The following is a 6000-nucleotide window of genomic DNA, read 5'->3' on the forward strand; positions in this document are numbered from 1 at the left end:
CAGGGTGGCCGTGTTCCCGGTAAGCTGCGTGCGCGGCGCCGGCCTCAACGCGCTGCACGCGTGCCTGCTGGCGCTGGCTCCGCGCCGCGACCTGCAACGCCCCGAGGACGTGAGTGAACCATATTTTGCCCAGTTGACTAGTATCCTTTTTATTAAATTATAAATGTTATAATTTATGTCACTTTACAGGAGGCGTGCGAGTTTCAAATAGACGAAATTTTCCACGTAGGGTACTCGACGGGGCCCGTCGTGGGGGGACTGCTCGTGCGAGGGCGACTCTACGAGGGCGACGAAATTATCATAGGTGCGTTGCGTTCTGTTAGTTGTGAGATGAATAGAGCGACGTATATTTAACACCCCCCCCCAGGACCCGCATTGGAGCAGCGTGGTGGAATAAGCTCCAAATCTTCTCCTCAAAAAGGGAGAGGAGGCCTTAGCCCAGCAGTGGGACATTTACAGGCTGTTACTGTACTGAAACGATTTAAAAATGCTTTTTTAAATAACGTGTCTACCGCCAAATGGCATTACTTAATATTATTGTGTGCTAGTTTGAAAGATGAGTTAGACAGTGTAACTATAGGCACAAGAGACGTAATATCTTAATCCCCAAGTTTGATGACGCATTACGATGTTAGGGGTGATTAAAAGACTGTGACAAAGTCTATGGGTAGTGACGACCACTTACCATAAGGTGGTCATTTGCCAGCGTACCTATACGAAATTAAAAAAGTGATATATTTTTTTATTTTCAAAATTCATCGTTACAGATATCAGAACTAGTCCAATCGTCGCAAGCTTCGGAGAAGAATCGAAAGAACGCGAGGAGACAGAACAAGAATATCCTCCAGGACATCGCCAACGTGAAGAACAGCCTCACGAAGACATCGGACACGAAGTGCACGAACGTGTACGTGTCGGACGACGGGAGCAAGTACAGCGACGCGCACGTGTCGAGCGACACGCAGGACAAGTGTGTGTGTGACGACCTGGTGTTCCTCGAAGACCCAAACGACCCTAGAGGCTGTATATACTTTCAGGTGAGCAGAAAACTCTACTCGTTTTTAAAAGATTAGCAAACCTTAGATATGCGATTCCATGCGATTCGCTACCAGCTCTGCTGTATTGTACACTACAAACACTTCTCGATCAATATATCTCTATATACAACACGACACTGTTACACTTAAGTTTTACTTACAAAGTTCCGATAACAACTTCACAGATAACCAAAACGCTAAATTTTTCGCGAATCCATAGTCAATACCACAGAATATTAAGATTTCGACCAAATTTCATGGTCAAAGTTGCTTATATACTCTACTTCCTATTGGAATCGACTATAGACTTATATATGTTTGCACAGCACATTGTGTGTGTGTGTGTGTTTTTTTATCCGTAACAGCACGTGAATGTCCTACTGCTGGGCTAAAGACCTCCTCTCCCTTTTTTGAGGAGAAGGTTTGGAGCTTATTCCACCACGCTGCTCCAGTGCGGTTTGGTAAATACACATGTGGCAGAATTTCAGTGAAATTAGACACATGCAGGTTTCCTCACGATGTTTTCCTTCATCGTAAAGTACGAGATGAATTATAATCACAAATTAAGTACATGAAAATTCAGTGGCGCCTGAACCATCTTGGCTGTTTTTTTTATATGCTAGCAATATTAGCACAGACTGTGCAATATAATATGTAATGCGGTCATGAATTAAATTTGATTGAATGTAACAGGCATCCCGTGCATGTCCTGAGACACTCCACGGCCATCTACCCAGGGTTCCAGTTCTCTGTGCATGTCGGGAACGTGCGTCAGACGGCCATTATCGAGGTAACGAATACATACATCAAACTCACTTTGCGGAATGGAATTAAATAGTTTAATTTTGGTATAATTTGTGGTGTTGCGTAAAATACTTAAGTATGATAATGATATTTATTTTTTTATGTTATATTCCTGTTTAGCGGTAGAATATCTGATGAGTGGGTGGTACCTACCCAGGTGGGTTTGCACAATGCCCTTACCACCAGTTACCACACACACTTATAATATATTCTGCCGCCAAACAGCAATAGCATTGTTGTTGGTGACTAAAACAGTGTAACTGCAGGCACGAGGGACATAACATCTTAGTTCCCAAGGTTGGTGACGCATTGGTGATGTAAGCGATGGTTAATATTTATTGCGGTGTCAATGTCTATGGGCGGTGGTGACCACTTACCATCGGGTTGCTCATCTCATCGCTGACCACGGGTATATTTTTCGCTTTAGGGTATAATGTCTCCGAACAACGTGCTGAGGGCGGGCGAGGGGGCCTCCGTGCTGTTCAGGTTCGCCCGCTGTCCGGAGTACCTCGTGCGAGGCCACCGGCTGCTGTTCACGGCGGGACTGGGGACCAGGTACCGCTCAACGAACCCAACGATAACTTCTAATTACAGTTGAATTGTTGAGCCAATAAAGTATATCGTCAGCTCAGTGTTGGTATCCGAGATTGCTAGCTCCACTGACTTTCACACATTTAATTTATAAGTGTTCGGTGAAGGAAATCCATGCATCGAAGCAGGTTGTGGAATAAGCTCAAACCTTATCCTGAGAAGGAGAGGTTTTAGCCCAGCTGTCGGACATTTATATACTGTAACTGTTTTGAATCATGTTGGAATAAGTTTTGTTCTTAAGAAGAGATATCTTCGACCAACAGACACTTTTGTACTTTACTAGCAACACCCGGAAGGTGGCTGTTAATGTGGTACAGCGCCATCTAGTGGCGTTACAACGAAGTGGATATTATAAAATCATCCATGAGACATACATCTAAATTTCAACTATAATGGTGATTCAAACGGTCCGAACTCTATTAATCACAAACAGATACACAAACAGCCATTTTTATATATTAACGAAATTGTTTTGTTACAGAGCCATCGGCCGGGTCACGCAAACCTTCCCGTACATACCATGAATTCTATAGAACACGGCTCCAATGTAAAATTCGAGATCTCTCTAGTATATTCTAGATAAATTAAATATATTAATTGTATCTGTAACCAGTTTTCTTGTCGTGTTCACTTCATGATTGCGTGGGAGGCGTTTCGCCTTGCGGATAAAATTACAAAAAACGACAAACGATGATGGTATTTTTATGTTACATAAAACAGTGTTGCCAACACTTGTTGTTAACACTCCTTTACCCATTGTCGACAGTCTTTGCGGATACCAGGCCAAATGTAGCGCTCTGTAACTAACTTGACCGTAGGCTTGGCTCCTGGATGGCTTAAATTGTGGAGCGAATCGAATACCTGCTTGCGATATGAAGGTGTGATGAATGGTCGAGGATTACTTTGAGAGACATCGCAGTATACCAGAAGAGCTGGCTCTGACTCTAATCGTATTTTCTTCAACCTAAGCGCAGACCCATTTTTCAGCAGGTCCTGTAGCTCGCTGTCCGCCTCTTGTGCTTTGACCACGGAGTGGTAATCTAAGGGTATAGAAACCGCCTCGATACGCGAAAGGGCATCTGCAACAATATTGTCTTTACCAGCTACATATCTGAAGTCTGTGGTGAATTGGCTTATAAAGTCCAAGTAGCGAAACTGGCGTGGCGAACTGTTCTCTCGGTGATTGGCAAAGACAAACGTAAGTGGTTTATGGTCCGTGATGATACAAAATGTCCGAGCTTCCACCATAAATCTGAAATGTCTAATTGCGTCATACACTGCCAATAACTCTCGGTCATATGGGCTGTACTTTTTCTGTGATGGACTTAGCTTCCTCGAAAAGAATGCTAAGGGTTGCCATTCATTGTTCTTGAACTGTTGCAGCACAGCGCCTATTGCGGTATCTGAAGCGTCCGTCTGTATGGACAGTTCTGCTTGAGGATCTGGGTGGACCAAAAGCGTGGCTTCTGAAAGTTGCTTTTTAGACAGTTCGAAAGACTCTAATAGGGCAGGCGTCATGTTAATAGGCTGCGATCCCTTCGTTTTAGGCCCAACGAGGAGTTGGTTGAGCGGTGCCTGAACTTTTGCAGCATTAGGTATAAAACGGTGATAAAAATTGATCATACCTAAAAATCTTCGTAATTCTTTTAGCGTCTTGGGTACCGGGAAGTTCTGAATGGCTTCAACCTTCGATTCTAACGGCTGTATTCCTGCTGCTGACACGTTGTGGCCCAGGAACTGGACTTGCGTTTTGCCGAAAGTACATTTGTTGGTATTTATTAGAACTCCATATTCTGCTAGTCTTTGGAACAACAACTTGAGATGCTCCTGATGAAGGGTACTGCTGCTGCTGAAGACTAGAATGTCATCCAGGTACCCGTAACAAAAATCTAAGCCCCGCAGTACCTCGTCCATGAATCTTTGAAAGGTCTGTGCGGCGTTACGAAGACCGAACGTCATGAACGGGAATTCGTAAAGCCCGAAAGGAGTGGCGATAGCGGTTTTCGGAATGTCGTCTTCGTATACTGGTATCTGATGATAAGCTTTAACCAGGTCTATGGTTGAAAAGACCGTACTGCCTGTCAACTGGCACGTAAAATCATGCAAGTGCCTGATAGGGTACTTATCAGGAATTGTACGGGCGTTTAGGGCTCTGTAATCGCCGCACGGTCGCCACCCGTCGTTTTTCTTCTTAGTTAAATGTAACGGTGATGACCATGGGCTGTCAGATCTTCTTGCTGTGCCACTCTGTAACATCTCTTCGAACTCTTGCTTAGCAATTTTTAGTCTTTCCGGGTCTAACCGTCGCGGGCGGCTAGATACCGGTGGTCCATCGGTGGTACGGATATGGTGCACCGTAGAGTGTTTGGTGATGTGCGGCTTTCCAGCAGGACGAGTGATTTCTGGGAATTCTCTAAGCAGGCGATGATAAGATGTATCCTCTAAAGTCGTACGGACTGAGGAAATTGTTTCCGTAGAACGTTGTTTCGGGAGTGCAACAGCAAGTGTGGTAACACCGTCAACAAGGCGTTGGTTGCGACAGTCGACTAGCAGGTTGTAGTAACTTAAAAAGTCGACGCCGATGATGGGCTTTGAGACGTCTGCTACGACGAAACGCCACGTGAAAGCGCGCCTAAGTCCTAGATCCAGCGTTAAGGGGAGGAAGCCATATGTGTAAATGATAGTCTTATTTGCAGCGAACAATTCGTATCCCGTTTTGTTTCTAGGTTCCCGAACAGCGGATCTTGGAAAGACACAGAGGTCTGAACCGGTGTCAACTAAATATTGCACTTTGGTCTTGCGATCCGTGATGAACAGGCGGCCCGAAATTGTAAGGCAGTCGTTTACCGCCACTACTGGCTGCCTTGAGCGTTTCCCATCTTCTTGTAGCTACACGGTTGAATACATTTGCGTGCGCGCTCGCCGAATCTATAATGGTACCAACAGTATGGGTAGTTATTTGTTTGTGAGCGGGAACGTGCGCGGGAATGTCGTCGCGATCTGTCTATGGCGAGGTGTTGAGGTGTCGGAGTGACAATACGATATATTTTTACTGGTGGGAGAGCTTTGTGCGAGCCCGTCCGGGTACGAGGGGGTGCCTCGTCAGATATTCTACCGCAGACCAGCGGTACTCGGTATTGTTGTGTTCCGGTTTGAAGGGTGAGTCCCTTCAAACCGGAACACAACAATACCAAGTACTGCTGTTTTGCGGTAGAATATCTGATGAGTGGGTGATACCTACCCAGTTAGCTACCTAAGTTATATATAATGTTATATATTTAATATTATTTATTATTCACTTGCGTCACCAGGTGCTGGAAGCGTCGCTCGCACGGCGAGACCAGCTGCAGTTTGTACTCGACGTTCCCGAAACGAGGCTCCGGGGGTAGACTCCCGTAGCACTCGTCGCCGGAATCGTCGGCGTCGGATGTTCTGAGGGCCAAATCGAATATATTTAACATTGATCTTATTTCGATTAATGCCATCCGTGTTCGGTGAGACCGACTCACTGTTTATGATCTCCTGGTACATTAACACTGTAATCCTAACTGAAACTAATTGACTCTTT

Source organism: Nymphalis io, chromosome 28, assembly GCF_905147045.1.
Source record: "Nymphalis io chromosome 28, ilAglIoxx1.1, whole genome shotgun sequence".
Classification (NCBI taxonomy): Eukaryota; Metazoa; Arthropoda; class Insecta; order Lepidoptera; family Nymphalidae; genus Nymphalis; species Nymphalis io.